Source organism: Bombina bombina, chromosome 5 (assembly GCF_027579735.1).
Source record: "Bombina bombina isolate aBomBom1 chromosome 5, aBomBom1.pri, whole genome shotgun sequence".
In the NCBI taxonomy this organism is placed as follows: Eukaryota; Metazoa; Chordata; class Amphibia; order Anura; family Bombinatoridae; genus Bombina; species Bombina bombina.
In genome coordinates this window covers 928,608,795-928,626,588 of record NC_069503.1, presented here as the reverse complement: position 1 = coordinate 928,626,588, position 17,794 = coordinate 928,608,795, and positions in this window count along the sequence as shown.

Here is a 17,794-nt window from a genome sequence, read left to right as displayed (position 1 = left end):
AGGCAACTGCTATTAGATTACACTAGTAGACTGATGTTTCACAGTCAAATAAGGTTTTTTTTTTTAAATATTTACACTACTGTTACAACAAATATGAGTGGCGGCACTAGTTGGCAAGTGGGCCTGGCACACACGCTGGCAGGCAGGCAACTGCAATTAGATTACACTAGCAGACTGATGTTTCACAGTCAAAAAAGTTTTTTTTCAAATATTTACACTATTGTTACAACAAATATGAGTGATGGCACTAGTTGGCAAGTGGGCCTGGCACACACGCTGGCAGGCAGGCAACTGCAATTAGATTACACTAGCAGACTGATGTTTCACAGTCAAAAAAGTTTTTAAAAAAAATATTTACACTACTGTTACAACAGATATGAGTGGTGGCACTAGTTGGCAAGTGGGCCTGGCACACACGCTGGCAGGCAGGCAACTGCAATTAGATTACACTAGCAGACTGATGTTTCACAGTCAAAAAAGTTTTTTTAAAAAATATTTACACTACTGTTACAACAAATATGAGTGGTGGCATTAGTTGGCAAATGGGCCTGGTACACATGCTGGCAGGCAGGCAGGCAACTGCAATTAGATTACACTAGCAGACTGATGTTTCACAGTCAAAAAAGTTTTTTTTTTAAAATATTTACACTACTGTTACAACAGATATGAGTGGTGGCACTAGTTGGCAAGTGGGCCTGGCACACACGCTGGCAGGCAGGCAACTGCAATTAGATTACACTAGCAGACTGATGTTTCACAGTCAAAAAAGTTTTTTTTCAAATATTTACACTACTGTTACAACAAATATGAGTGGTGGCATTAGTTGGCAAGTGGACCTGGCACACACGCTGGTAGACAGGCAACTGCAATTAGATTACACTAGCAGACTTATGTTTCACAGTCAAAAAAGTTTTTTAAAAAAATATTTACACTACTGTTACAACAAATATAAGTGGTGGCACTAGTTGGCAAGTGGGCCTGGCACACACGCTGGCAGGCAGGCAACTGCAATTAGATTACACTAGCCGACTGATGTTTCACAGCCAAAAAAGTTTTTTTTAAAAATATTTACACTACTGTTACAACAGATATGAGTGGTGGCACTAGTTGGCAAGTGGGCCTGGCACACACGCTGGCAGGCAGGCAACTGCAATTAGATTACACTAGCAGACTGATGTTTCACAGTCAAAAAAGTTTTTTTTTTAAATATTTACACTACTGTTACAACAAATATGAGTGGTGGCACTAGTTGGCAAGTGGGCCTGGCACACACGCTGGCAGGCAGGCAACTGCAATTAGATTACACTAGCCGACTGATGTTTCACAGCCAAAAAAGTTTTTTTAAAAAATATTTACACTACTGTTACAACAGATATGAGTGGTGGCACTAGTTGGCAAGTGGGCCTGGCACACACGCTGGCAGGCAGGCAACTGCAATTAGATTACACTAGCAGACTGATGTTTCACAGTCAAAATTACACAGGCAAAAAAAAAAAGATGTTCTAGCCCTAAAAAGGGCTTTTTGGGGTGCTGTGCTTACAGCAGAGATCAGATGAGTCCTTCAGGACTGTAGTGGACACTGAATACACTAGCCTAGCTATCAATTTCCCTAAAAAATCAGCAGCAGCTACACTGTCCCTCCTCTCACTAACAATGCATGATCAGAATGAATCAAAAATGGCTGCTGCCCAGGAGCTGGGAGGGTCTGGGAGACCGTGACACTGCCGTATCCGGGATGTGGAATAGTACCTGCGGAGCTGTGGGGGTGCCGTTGATGTGGAGCAAGATGCAGCAGCAGAAGAGGACTCAGCCGAGGAAGAGGTTATGGAAGAGGACGGAGTATGAGGAGTAGAGGAGGTGGCAGCAGGCCTGCCTGCAAGTCGTGGCGGTGTCACCAACTCCTCCTCTGCAGAGCCACGCATTCCATGCTTGGCAGCTGTCAGCAGATTTACCCAATGCGCAGTGCCTGCCCTGACCATGCTTTGCAGACCAGCTATCAGTGGTCAGATGGACCCTTGCCCCAACACTGTGTGCCAGACATGCCATTACTTGCTTTCGCACAATCGAGTACAGGTTGGGGATTGCCTTTTGTGCAAAGAAATTTCAACCAGGTACCTTCCACTGCGGTGTCCCAATAGCTACAAATTGTTTGAACGCCTCAGACTCCACTAGATTGTATGGTAAAAGCTGGCGGGCTAAGAGTTCAGACAAGCCAGCTGTCAGACGCCGGGCAAGGGGGTGACTTTGGGACATTGGCTTCTTACGCTCAAACATGTCCTTGACAGACACCTGACTGTGGGCAGATGACCAGGAACTGCTACAGAAGAGAGACGGAGTGGCGGATGGTTGAGAGGGGGCAAGGAGGACAGCAGTGGTTGACGTGGCTGAAGATGCTGGACCAGGAGGAGGATGGCGGCTTTGAGTTTGTGTGCTGCTTCTACTCATGTGTTCATCCCATCGGCATTTGTGATGTGAGATCATGTGCCTTTGCAAAGCAGTTGTACCTAGGTGGGTGTTGGACTTCCCACGACTCAGTTTCTTTTGGCACAGGTTGCAAATGGCATCGCTGTTGTCAGAGGCAGACACACACAAAAATGCCACACTTCTGAGCTCTGCGATGACGGCATTCTGGTGGTGGCAACAGCATGCGTTGATTGGCGTGCTGTCTGGCTGACCCCGGGTGCCGATGCATGCTGTCTGACTGTGCCACTAGCTCCTTGCGACAACCTCCCCCTTCTTCCAACTCGTCTCCTTCTCCTCCTCTCTGTCTCCCCATCTGAGCTTTCCCCCTCTTCTTCTTCTCTTCTAGCGGGCACCCACTTGACATCCACGGACGCATCATCATCAACCGCTTCACTTGTATCTGACAAATCAACAAAGGAAGCAGCAGCGGGTACAACATCATCATCATCACACTGTACGTCCATGTCTGTAATGCTGCCTGACTGAGACATATCACTGTTATCTACATCCTCTATCAATGATGGTTGCGCATCACTCATTTCTTCAAACTGATGTGTCAATAACTCCTCTGACAGATCAAGTGAAGCGGCTGTGGTGCAAGTGTTGGTGGTGGCGGCAGGCGGGCGAGTGGTCACTTGAGAGGTGCCCGAAGCTAAGCTGGAGGTGGATGGTGCGTCAAGGTTCTGAGCGGAAGCTGTAGAAGATTGGGTGTCCTGTGTTAGCCAGTCAACTGGGTCCTCCTCAGAACTTTTCACGTTCATGGTACATGGCCTCTGAACACTGGGAATTATTGTAGGGTCAAAGGGAATCACAGCACCACGACCATGACAGCACCTGCAGGGTGGCCTGCCTCTGCCTGTCATTTTTTTTTAAAAATGTACACTTACACTACTATTAAACAAAATATGAGTGGTGCCACTGGGCAAGTGGGCACAGTATACGCTGTGAGCCTGACACAAAAAAAGCAGACTGATGTTTCACAGTCAAAAATGTTTTTTTTTTTAAAAATATTTACACTACTGTTACAACAGATATGAGTGGTGGCACTAGTTGGCAAGTTTGCCTGGCACACACGCTGGCAGGCAGGCAACTGCAACTAGATTACACTAGCAGACTGATGTTTCACAGTCAAAAAAGTTTTTTTTAAAATATTTACACTACTGTTACAACAGATATGAGTGGTGGCACTAGTTGGCAAGTGGGCCTGGCACACACGCTGGCAGGCAGGCAACTGCTATTAGATTACACTAGTAGACTGATGTTTCACAGTCAAAAAAGTTTTTTTTTAAAATATTTACACTACTGTTACAACAAATATGAGTGGTGGCACTAGTTGGCAAGTGGGCCTGGCACACACGCTGGCAGGCAGGCAACTGCAATTAGATTACACTAGCAGACTGATGTTTCACAGTCAAAAAAGTTTTTTAAAAAAATATTTACACTACTGTTACAACAAATATGAGTGGTGGCACTAGTTGGCAAGTGGGCCTGGCACACACTCTGGCAGGCAGGCAGGCAGGCAGGCAACTGCTATTAGATTACACTAGCAGACTGATGTTTCACAGCCAAAAAAGTTTTTTTTTTTAAATATTTACACTACTGTTACAACAAATATGAGTGGTGGCACTAGTTGGCAAGTGGGCCTGTCACAGACGCTGGCAGGCAGGCAACTGCAATTAGATTACACTAGCAGACTGATGTTTCACAGTCAAAAAAGTTTTTTTTTAAAATATTTACACTACTGTTACAACAAATATGAGTGGTAGCACTAGTTGGCAAGTGGGCCTGGCACACACGCTGGCAGGCAGGCAACTGCAATTAGATTACACTAGCTGACTGATGTTTCACAGTCAAAAATTTTTTTTTTTTAAATATTTACACTACTGTTACAACAGATATGAGTGGTGGCACTAGTTGGCTAGTGGGCATGGCACACACGCTGGCAGGCAGGCAACTGCAATTAGATTACACTAGCAGACTGATGTTTCACAGTCAAAATTACACAGGCAAAAAAAAAAAAGATGTTCTAGCCCTAAAAAGGGCTTTTTGGGGTGCTGTGCTTACAGCAGAGATCAGATGAGTCCTTCAGGACTGTAGTGGACACTGAATACACTAGCCTAGCTATCAATTTCCCTAAATAATCAGCAGCAGCTACACTGTCCCTCCTCTCACTAACAATGGCTCACTAACAATGAATCTAAAATGGCTGCTGCGCAGGAGCTGGGAGGGTCTGGGAGGGAGTGTCTGCTGCTGATTGGCTGCAATGTGTCTGCAGACTGTGAGATACAGGGTCAAAGTTTACTCAATAATGACGAAAAGGGGGCGGATCGAACATTGCATATGTTCGCCCGCTGCTGCAAACGCGAACAAGCTATGTTCGCCGGGAACTATTTGACGGTGAACAATTCGCGACATCACTACTCCTAGGTAACTCCACGAGAGTGAGTACAATGTTATCTATATGGCACACATGAACAAACGCTGTTTAGCTGTAAAAAACTGTTAAATTGCACTGAGATAAGAGGCAGCCTTCAAGGGCTTAGAAATTAGCATTTGAGCCTTCCTAGGTTTAGCTTTCAACAAAGAATACCAAGAGAACAATGCAAATTTTATGATAAAAGTAAATTGGAAAGTTGTTTAAAATTGCCCTATCTGAATCATGAAAGTTTAATTTTGACTAAACTGTCCCTTTTAAGTGAAAAAAGGTCTTTATACAAACACATTAGCCAGTTTTTATTAATACTAAATTTGTTATTCATTATGTTGTATGTTTTATTTGGACACTTATTTATTGCTTCTGTCTGTGGTCTAATTATCACAACCTTGTTGGCATGGAGTAAAAGCACGCACAATCTCTGTGGCTTTTTTAGCATAGTGAGATAAATACCTATAAAACTAGAATTCAACTTCTAAATTTGTTGCGGGACCTCTTAGATAATCTTGCCAGAGCGGAGCGCTTAAGCTCATTGGGCCCTCAGTCTTTGGATATAAAAAGATTGTGAACAAAGTCTCACAAAAAAAGTAGAGGAAATATTTTTATGTAAAGGCTGCTGAGACTTCCTGCTAGTATAGGATTGATGCGCTTTGAGAGTGGACAGGAGAACATAATTTGGGTTAAGAGATAGAGGCAGCAATAGGAAGATAGGACATGAGTAAAGTGTGTGAAGAGTAGGGTAATGAGGTAGAATGAGGAGATAAAAGGTGTGGTGCTCTAATTATTTTATGTTCTAATGCATGGATAATGAAGACTTCCAATATTTTTAAAACAAAATATTTTATTACCATTTGCATAGATTCAATAAGCTTTACAGACAGATGAAAAGTTTGGGAAATGGCACATATGCAGGTACATAAGTATCAAACAATGTCATAGTATAAACAGAGACATTATGTTGCTAAACTAATTTTATGTTAAGTTATGTAGCAGATCTAATAATAAAAGGAGCTTAAAGGCACGTATAGAGATTCAGTGAGCAAGTACTTGGAGTAGTAGAAGAACAACTGATGGTTGTTTCAGACCTATGCTTTCTGGTCTGCACTTTGGCTTTATAAGCGTCCCATAGTCCCCTCAATCAATAATTCCAATATTGAACTGTATCAATTACCTGGTTTGAACCTGGAGTAGCTTTCTACAACTATTTGCTGTTGAAACCCAGAATAAGATAAATACATAGAAATAACTGCTGTTTAGCCATACCTATAAGACCATGGCCCCTAGTTATCAAGCCGTCAACCTCAAATACGCTGGAATTCCGCAGCGTATTTGTGGCGAGGCTGATGCGCCTTAGTTATCAAGCCCTAGACACCGGCAAAAGTAGATTCTAGTGACGTAAGCTTCGATCCGCCGGACTCAGTCCGACACAGATCGATTCTTATGTCACTACAGATGTTCCGCACACAAGTTCGGCACAATCTGACTACTTTTGCTAGTTATCAAAAAACTAGCAGGTACGCTCGGCACTTTTCTGGCCCAGCATACCTGGTTTTCAATCCGCCGCCCTGGAGGCGGCGGATCCCATAGGAATCAATGGGAGTCTGACCATAGCGAAAGTTCATGTTCGCTGCTGCTAGACATCCCATTGATTCCTATGGGAACTGTCTACACCTAACACCCTAACATGTACCTCGAGTCTAAACACCCCTAATCTGTCCCCCTACACCGCCGCAACTAAATAAAGTGTTTACCACCTAAACCGCCGCTCCCGGAGCCCACCGCAAGCTATAATAAATATGTTAACCCCTAAACCGCCGCTCCCAGTCCCCGCTGCAACTATAATATATGTATTAACCCCTAAACCGCCGCTCCTGGACCCCGCCGCCACCTACATTATAACTATTAACCCCTTTCCTGCCCCCCCTACACCGCCGCCACTATAATAAAGTTATTAACCCCTATCCTGCCCCCCTACACCGTCGCCTCCTATAATAAATATATTTATTAATTAATTTAATAATAGTGTAGAATTAGGTTTAATTGTAACTTAGGTTAGGATTTATTTTACAAGTAATTTTGTATTTCTTTTAGCTAGGTAGTTATTAAATAGTTAATAACTATTTAATAACTATTCTAACTAGCTAAAATAAATACAAAGTTACCTGTAAAATAAATATAAATCCTAAAATAGCTACAATGTAATTATTAATTATATTGTAGCTATATTAGGGTTTATTTTATAGGTAAGTATTTAGTTTTAAATAGTAATAATTTAGTTAATGATAGTGTAGTGTTAGGTGTAATTGAAACTTAGGCTAGTTTTTATTTTACAGGCAAATTTGACTTTATTTTATCTAGGTAGCTATTAAATAGTTAATAACTATTTAATAGCTATTGTACCTAGTTAAAATAAATTGAAATTTGCCTGTAAAATAAAAATAAATCCTAAGATAGCTACAATATAATTATTATTTATATTGTAGCTATATTAGGGTTTATTTTAAAGGTAAGTATTTAGTTTTAAATAGGATTAATTTACAGCTAGATTTAGAGTTTGGCGGTAGCCGTCAAAACCAGCGTTAGAGGCTCCTAACGCTGGTTTTGGGCTACCGCTGGTATTTAGAGTCAGTCAGGAAAGGGTCTAATGCTCACTTTGCAGCCGCGACTTTTCCATACCGCAGATCCCCCTACGCCATTTGCGTATCCTATCTTTTCAATGGGATCTTTCTAACGCTGGTATTTAGAGTCTTGGCTGAAGTGAACGTTAGAAATCTAACGACAAAACTCCAGCTGCAGAAAAAAGTCAGTAGTTAAGAGCTTTCTGGGCTAACGCCGGTTTATAAAGCTCTTAACTACTGTGCTCTAAAGTACACTAACACCCATAAACTACCTATGTACCCCTAAACCGAGGTCCCCCCACATCGCCGCCACTCTATTAATTTTTTTTAACCCCTTATCTGCCGACCGCACACCGCCGCCACCTACGTTATCCCTATGTACCCCTAATCTGCTGCCCCTAATACCGCTGACACCTACATATTATTTATTAACCCCTAATCTGCCGCCCCCAACGTCGCCGCCACCTACCTACAATTATTAACCCCTAATCTGCCGACCGCACACCGCCGCAACCTACGTTATCCCTATGTACCCCTAATCTGCTGCCCCTAACACCGCCGACCCCTATATTATATTTCTTAACCCCTAATCTGCCGCCCCCAATGTCCCCTCCACCTACCTACAATAATTAACCCATAATCTGCCGACCGGATCTCACCGCTACTCTAATAAATGTATTAACCCCTAAAGCTAAGTCTAACCCTAACACTAACACCCCCCTAAGTTAAATATAATTTAAATCTAACAAAATAAATTAACTCTTATTAAATAAATTAATCCTATTTAAAGCTAAATACTTACCTGTAAAATAAACCCTAATATAGCTACAATATAAATTATAATTATATTGTAGCTATTTTAGGATTAATATTTATTTTACAGGTAACTTTGTATTTATTTTAACCAGGTACAATAGCTATTAAATAGTCAATAACTATTTAATAGCTACCTAGTTAAAATAATTACAAAATTACCTGTAAAATAAATCCTAACCTAAGTTACAATTAAACCTAACACTACACTAGCAATAAATTAATTAAATAAAATACCTACAATTATCTACAATTAAACCTAACACTACACTATCAATAAATTAATTAAATAAAATACCTACAATTAAATACAATTAAATAAACTAACTAAAGTACAAAAAATAAAAAAGAACTAAGTTACAAAAAATAAAAAAATATTTACAAACATTAGAAAAATATTACAACAATTTTAAACTAATTACACCTACTCTAAGCCCCCTAATAAAATAACAAAGACCCCCAAAATAAAAAAATGCCCTACCCTATTCTAAAATTAAAATAGAAAAGCTCTTTTACCTTACCAGCCCTTAAAAGGGCCATTTGCGGGGCATGCCCCAAAGAATTTAGCTCTTTTTCCTGGAAAAAAACATACAATACCCCCCCCAACATTACAACCCACCACCCACATACCCCTAATCTAACCCAAACCCCCCTTAAATAAACCTAACACTAAGCCCCTGAAGATCTTCCTACCTTATCTTCACCACACCGGGTATCAGCGATCCATCCAGGCTCCGATGTCTTGATCCAAGCCCAAGCGGGGGGCTGAAGACATCCATCCTCTGGCTGAAGTCTTGATCCAAGCGGGCAGAAGAGGACATCCGGACCGGCAAACATCTTCATCCAAGCCGCATCTTCTATGTTCTTCCATCCGATGACGACCGGCTGATCTTCAAGACCTCCAGCGCGGATCCATCCATCTTCACCGACGACTTCCCGACGAATGACGATTCCTTTAAGGGACGTCATCCAAGATGGTGTCCCTCGAATTCCGATTGGCTGATAGGATTCTATCAGCCAATCGGAATTAAGGTAGGAAAATTCTGATTGGCTGATGGAATCAGCCAATCAGATTCAAGTTCAATCCGATAGGCTGATCCAATCAGCCAATCAGCTTGAGATTGCATTCTATTGGCTGTTCCGATCAGCCAATAGAATGCGAGCTCAATCTGATTGGCTGATCGGATCAGCCAATCGGATTGAACTTGAATTTGATTGGCTGATTCCATCAGCCAATCAGAATTTTCCTACCTTAATTCCGATTGGCTGATAAAATCATATCAGCCAATCGGAATTTGAGGGACGCCATCTTGGATGACGTCCCTTAAAGGAACCGTCATTCGTCGGGAAGTCGTCGGTGAAGATGGATGGATCCGCGCTGGAGGTCTTGAAGATCAGCCGGTCGTCATCGGATGGAAGAACATAGAAGATGCTGCTTGGATGAAGATGTTTGCTGGTCCGGATGTCCTCTTCTGCCCGCTTGGATCAAGACTTCAGCCGGAGGATGGATGTCTTCAGCCCCCCGCTTGGGCTTGGATCAAGACATCGGAGCCTAGATGGATCGCTGATACCCGGTGTGGTGAAGATACGGTAGGAAGATCTTCAGGGGCTTAGTGTTAGGTTTATTTAAGGGGGGTTTGGGTTAGATTAGGGGTATGTGGGTGGTGGGTTGTAATGTTGGGGGGGTATTGTATGTTTTTTTTTTCCAGGCAAAAGAGCTAAATTCTTTGGGGCATGCCCCGCAAATGGCCCTTTTAAAGGCTGGTAAGGTAAAAGAGCTTTTCTATTTTAATTTTAGAATAGGGTAGGGCATTTTTTTATTTTGGGGGTCTTTGTTATTTTATTAGGGGGCTTAGAGTAGGTGTAATTAGTTTAAAATTGTTGTAATATTTTTCTAATGTTTGTAAATATTTTTTTATTTTTTGTAACTTAGTTCTTTTTTATTTTTTGTACTTTAGTTAATTTATTTAATTGTATTTAATTGTAGGTATTTTATTTAATTAATTTATTGATAGTGTAGTGTTAGGTTTAATTGTAGATAATTGTAGGTATTTTATTTAATTGATTTATTGCTAGTGTAGTGTTAGGTTTAATTGTAACTTAGGTTAGGATTTATTTTACAGGTAATTTTGTAATTATTTTAACTAGGTAGCTATTAAATAGTTATTGACTATTTAATAGCTATTGTACCTGGTTAAAATAAATACAAAGTTACCTGTAAAATAAATATTAATCCTAAAATAGCTACAATATAATTATAATTTATATTGTAGCTATATTAGGGTTTATTTTACAGGTAAGTATTTAGCTTTAAATAGGATTAATTTATTTAATAAGAGTTAATTTATTTTGTTAGATTTAAATTATATTTAATTTAGGGGGGTGTTAGTGTTAGGGTTAGACTTAGCTTTAGGGGTTAATAAATTTATTAGAGTAGCGGTGAGATCCGGTCGGCAGATTAGGGGTTAATTATTGTAGGTAGGTGGAGGCGACGTTGGGGGCGGCAGATTAGGGGTTAATAAATATAATATAGGGGTCGGCGGTGTTAGGGGCAGCAGATTAGGGGTACATAGGGATAACGTAGGTTACGGCAGTGTACGGAGCGGCAGATTAGGGGTTAATAATAATATGCAGGGGTCAGCGATAGCGGGGGCGGCAGATTAGGGGTTAATAAATATAATATATGGGTCGGCGGTGTTATGGGCAGCAGATTAGGGGTACATAGGGATAATGTAGGTTGCGGCGGTGTACGGAGCGGCAGATTAGGGGTTAATAATAATATGCAGGGGTCAGCGATAGCGGGGGCGGCAGATTAAGGGTTAATAAGTGTAAGGTTAGGGGTGTTTAGACTCGGGGTTCATGTTAGGGTGTTAGGTTCAGACTTAGGAAGTGTTTCCCTATAGGAAACAATGGGGCTGCGTTAGGAGCTTAACGCTGCTTTTTTGCAGGTGTTAGGTTTTTTTTCAGCTCAAACTGCCCCATTGTTTTCTATGGGGGAATCGTGCACGAGCACGTTTTTGAAGCTGGCCGCGTCCGTAAGCAACGCTGGTATTGAGAGTTGCAGTGGCGGTAAATATGCTCTACGCTCCCTTTTTTGGAGCCTAACGCAGCCATTCTGTGAACTCTAAATACCAGCGGTATTTAAAAGGTGCGGGGGAAAAAAAGCATGCGTAGCTAACGCACCCCTTTGGCCGCAGAACTCTAAATCTAGCCATTAGTTAATAAGAAAAATATTTATTTAGATGTATTTAATTAATATTTAAGTTAGGGGGGTGTTAGGGTTAGGGTTAGACTTAGGTTTAGGGGTTAATATTTTTATTTTATTGGTGGTGGTGTAGGGGGGGCAGGATAGGGGTTAATAAATTCATTATAGGTGGCGGCGGTATAGGGGGGCAGGATAGGGGTTACTAGGTATAATGTAGGTGGCGGTGGGCTTCAGGAGCGGCGGTTTAGGGGTTAATACATTTATTATAGTTGCGGCGGGGTCTAGGAGCGACGGTTTAGGGGTTAATAAGTTTATTACAGTGGCGGTGGGCTCCAGGAGCGGCGGTTTAGGGGTTAATACATTTATTATAGTTGCGGCAGGGTCTAGGAGTGGCGGTTTAGGGGTTAATAAGTTTATTAGAGTGGCGGTGGGCTCCGGGAGCGGCGGTTTAGGGGTTAAACACTTTATTTAGTTGTGGCGGTGTGGGGGGGGCAGATTAGGGGTGTTTAGATTCGGGGGAACATGTTAGGGTGTTAGGTGCAGACATCTCCCATAGGAATAAATGGGATGTCGTGCAGCAGCGAACATGAACTTTCGCTATGGTCAGACTCCCCTTGATTCCTATGGGATCAGCCGCCTCCAGGGCGGCGGATTGAAAACCAGGTACGCTGGGCCGGAAAAGTGCTGAGCGTACCTGCTAGTCATTTAATAACTACCAAAAGTAGTCAGATTGTGGAAAACTTGTGTGCGGAACATCTGAAGTGACGTAAGAATCTATCTGTGTCGGACTGAGTCCGGCGGATCGAAGTTTACGTCACAAAATTCAACTTTTGCCATTCAGCAGGGCTTGATAACTAAGGCAAATCAGCCTACCACAAATACACTGCGGAATTCCAGCGTATTTGAGGTTGACGGCTTGATGACTAGGGGCCTATATATATATATATATATATATATATATAAAATTATATATACACATATCTATATATGTATATATAGATATAGGTAAAGAACATTTTCTTCTATGTGAAGAACATTGGAATGTAAAATGTTAGTAATTCACAGGTTGAGTGCTCTTGGTTAAATGCAGTCAGGTTTGCGTCTGAGCCATAGTTTTTTTTGTCTTTTTTAAATGCGCTCCTTTAAACTCTATGGGGAGAAGAAGTTAACGTAGTTGCAGTATCCGATGTCCAGTGGTTATCGCGTGTTGGATTTTGCTCGCTCACATTTTACTTTCAACTTGTAATGCGCGCTAACCAGCCAAATTTACTTTCAGAGGTATAAATGTTCAAGCCCAATGTATTTAAAGGCAGGATTCATCCCTACCACAAGTGGGGGAAAAAAAACAAGATTTATGTAGCGCTTGTCTAACCTCATTTCAAGTAACACAAAGCGTGACACCCACCCTGTTACATCAAATTGGAAATAGATAGGAGAAAAATACACACCTTTTTCCAACAACCCATTGTTGTTCCCCCCTTCTAACCTTCTACTTCCCACTAGTATAGACTATTAAGTCACAGACCGGAATTCCCCTATCCATAGAAAATATATGTGTGGCCCATAGAAAGGCTAGACTTACACACCTATAGGATTAGATAATTGGTCCCTTCAGTATGCTGCTGTATGGTTTCCAGTGGATCTGTGTCAAATGGTTGCAGTTCCTGTTTATAGTAGGTTTCTATGGCAACAGAGGTAGACATGTATTATTATAAATGTGTTGGTTATGCAAAACTGGGGAATGGGTAAAAAAGGGATTATCTACCTTGTTAAACAACAAAAATTCTGGTGTTGACTGTCTCTTTAATGCTCTCCTTTAAAAAGGGAATACAGCACTCTTCATTAGAAAAATGTAATACAATTTATTGGTAAACAAGTATCAATTTTTAAAAAAAAACGATACCATGGGGCTGATTTACTAAAGTGCGGATGGACATGATAGAATATAGCGTATCATGTCCGCCGCACATCGATAAATGCTGACATCATACACTGTCGGCATTTATCATTGCCCAAGCAGTTCTTGTGAACTGCTTGTGCAATGTCGCCCACCCTGTGCAGATTCAGGCCTCTAGCAGGGGTGTCAATAAGTCCTCAGAGGCAGCGGACAAGTTATGGAGCAGCGGTCTATAAACTGCTGCTTCATAACGGAGCTTGATAATTCGGCCCCTATGGCACCACATGAAGTCACACATGATAAGATAAATAAATACTTATATACAAAGGAAAAGCTGATAAACAGGCAAAATATATAAAGTATATAGCAGTGCACAGTAGGATTGCCACCTCAGCCATGTTTTCCTGGACACTTATAAGATACACATGCTGCAGGGTGTGCAGGGAGGAACATGTATTGTGTTTCTGGACAGCACTATTCATATTCCTCCCTGCACACCCTGCAGCATGTGTAACTTATAAGTGTTCTGTATTTTAAGGGACAGGTGGCAACCCTAGTGCACAGTAACAGCAATATGTACTGCATCGGACACCAAAACCTAGGGTATCATCCGAGTGTATACGAATTAGGGATCTATGTTTTCCAACTGCTACAAGTGTTCCCTATGCAACTTGGTCACAGCACCAAACATTCATATGTGTTTTGTCTACATATAAGCCAAAAATCAATACGTCATTCACAGCGTGCTTATAATACAGGAAACAATCTATGCCTCATAAAGAATGCAAAGCCGACTATGCTAGGTTTATGCACATATATAGATATAAAGCATCAGTGGTACACGGTGAAAACACAGTATTAAATTAATACTCCAATGTAATAGAGCAACCATTATTAAAGGGACATAAAACAGGTTAAGATCTGTGCATATCCTAAAAGGGAATTAAAAATAGTTTGCATAAAAAAATTGTTTAAAAGTTGCTGGCAAGTATTTTAAAATAATTTTTAAAAAATAAGCAAAATTAATTAAATAGCCATGCTGTCTGGTGAAGCCAACTCTACCCCCCCCCCCACACCTTATCAGTGTTTAGATGCAGGCATTGTATTTCAACTGAGTCCATAGCTTCTAGGCATGCTCCAGCAGATAATCCCTATTTATTTTTGTATTCTACCAAAACAACAATAATTATAGATACAGCCATAGAAGGAAATGTGTGGGGGAGTTAGAGTTTTACAATTCAGAAACTAAAAAGAAAGAGTTAATGGCGAGGCACTGCAGTATAAATTTGCAGGTTAAGCAATTAAAGTACATATTATTATATTTTGTCTCTATCCCAAATTGTTTTATGTCCCTTTAAGTATCAGCAGTCAACCAAGTCTTACGTTGCTGCTCCAGATGATTGAAGTTGTCTTTCAGGTGTTTTGATTAACTTCACATTGCAAGATAGAATTATTTCCTCCCTCCTGCCACAGCCAAATTGGCTGAAGGCTGAATGTACAGCACTGGCACCAGGATATAGTGAGGTAGATTCCAACATACAGGTTTCCATAGCAGACACTGGTAACTTAGCAAGTGCAGTACCAGCAAACAGATGAAGTAAGTAAACAAGTGGTGTTCTGACTTAGCCAACATGCTTTTCACCCCCTGGTCAAAATCACTTGGGGCTTGTTCTGGGCTAAAAAAAATAATATTATAGATTTATTTAATTTTTTTTTATTGAAAGCGATACTTCTAGGTGACTAAGCCTAGCCCGTAGTGCAAACTTAAAGGCAGGGCTCAGACAGGAGCCCTACCACTCCAGCAATATCCAAACTGCAATATTATAAAATGCTACAAATCTTTATCACTGAAAAATTCTAGGGAAATAAACCCCTACTACTACTGTGCAGTTTCCCTGTGATGCATTGCACTACTGCAAAAAATAAATAAATCCTTGCTTTGCTGTGCAGTTTCACTGTGATGTACCGCACTGCAAGAAAAATCTGATTCTGCACAGAACTAAAAAAACAGCACGCACAATAATAAATAGCTGACAGAGGCATACACAAAGTCCGACACAGATCGATGCTTACGTCATTACAGATGTTCCGAATGCAAATTCAGCCCTATCTGACTACTTTTGCTAGTTAACAAATAACTAGCAGGTACGCTCGCCACTATTCCGGCCCAGCGTACCTGGTTTTCAATCCGCCGCCCTGGTGTTAGGTGTAAACCATACCATAGGAATCAATGGCAGTCTGAAAGCAGCGAAAACTCATGTTCGCTGCTGCCCGATATCCCTTTGATTCCTATGGTTATGTTTACACCTAACGCCCTAACATGTACCCCGAGTCTGAACACCCCTAATCTCCCGCCCCCTACACAGCCGCAACCTATATTATACTTATTATCCCCTAATCTGCCATCCCGACACCGCCGCCACGTACATTATACTTATTAACCCCTAATCTGCTGCCCCCTACACCCCCTACACCGCCGCCACCTACATTATACTTATTAACCCCTAATCTGCCACCCCCTACACCGCCGCCATCTACATTATATTTATTAATCCCTAATCTGCCGCCCCTACATCACCGCCACCTACATTATACTTATTAACCCCTAATCTGCCACCCCCTACACCGCTGTCACTATATTACATTTATTAACCCCTAAACATAAATCTAACCCTAACCCTAACACCCCCTAATTTAAATATAATTTAAATAAATCTAAATAAATATTCCTATCATTAAATAAATTATTCCTATTTAAAACTAAATACTTACCTGTAAAATAAACCCTAAGCTAGCTACAATATAACTAATAGTTACATTGTAGCTAGTTTAGGATTTAATTTTATTTTACAGGCAAGTTTGTATTTATTTTAACTAGGAAGAATAGTTACTAAATAGTTATTAACTATTTACTAACTACCTAGCTAAAATAAATACAAATATACCTGTAAAATAAAACCTAACACTAACACCTAACACTACACTATAATTAAATGAATTCCCTACATTAAATACAATTAAATACAATTAAATAAAATTATCTCAAGTACAAAAACAAAACAAAACACTAAATTACAGAAAATAATAAAACAAATTACCCTTAACAAAATAAAAAATCCCCCCAAAATAAAAAAAGCCCTACCCTACACTAAATTACAAATAGCCCTTAAAATGGCCTTTTGCGGGGCATTGCCCCAAAGTAATCAGCTCTTTTACCTGTAAAAAAATGACAAATCCCTCCCAACATTAAAACCCACCACCCACACAACCAACCCTACTCTAAAACCCACCCAATACCCCCTTAAAAAAACCTAACACTAACCCCTTGAAGATCACCTTACTGGGAGAAGTGGTCCTCCAGATGGGCAGAAGTGGTCCTCCAGATGGGCAGAAGTCTTCATCCAGACGGCATCTTCTATCTTCATCCATCCAGCGCGGAGCGGCTCCATCTTCAAGACATCCAACGCAGAGCATCCTCTTCGGCCGACGTCTTCTTGCTGAATGAAGGTACCTTTAAGTGACATCATCCAAGATGGCGTCCCCTTAGATTCCGATTGGCTGATATAATTCTTTCAGCCTATCGGAATTAAGGTAGAAAAAATCCTATTGACTGATGCAATCAGCCAATAGGATTTAAGTTCAATCCTATTGGCTGATGCAATCAGCCAATAGGATTGAGCTTGCATTCTATTGGCTGAATAAAAAATAAAAAAAGCCCTACCCTACACTAAATTACAAATAGCCCTTGAAATGGCCTTTTGCGGGGCATTGCCCCAAAGTAATCAGCTCTTTTACCTGTAAAAAAAATTACAATTCCCCCCCAACATTAAAACCCACCACCCACACAACCAACCCTACTCTAAAACCCACCCAATGCCCCCTTAAAAAAACCTAACACTAACCCCTTGAAGATCACCTTACTGGGAGAAGTCTTCACCCAACTGGGCCAAAGTCCTCAACGAATCCTGCAGAAGTGGTCCTCCAGACGGGCAGAAGTGGTCCTCCAGACGGGCAGAAGTCTTCATCCAGACGGCATCTTCTCTCTTCATCCATCCAGCGCGGAGCGGCTCCATCTTCAAGACATCCGATGCAGAGCATCCTCTTCGGCCGACGTCTTCTTGCTGAATGAAGGTACCTTTAATTGACATCATCCAAGATGGCATCTCTTAGATTCCGATTGGCTGATATAACTCTTTCAGCCTATCGGAATTAAGGTAGAAAAAATCCTATTGGCTGATGCAATCAGCCAATAGGATTTAAGTTCAATCCTATTGGCTGATGCAATCAGCCAATAGGATTGAGCTTGCATTCTATTGGCTGATTGGAACAGCCAATAGAATGCAAGCTCAATCCTATTGGCTGAT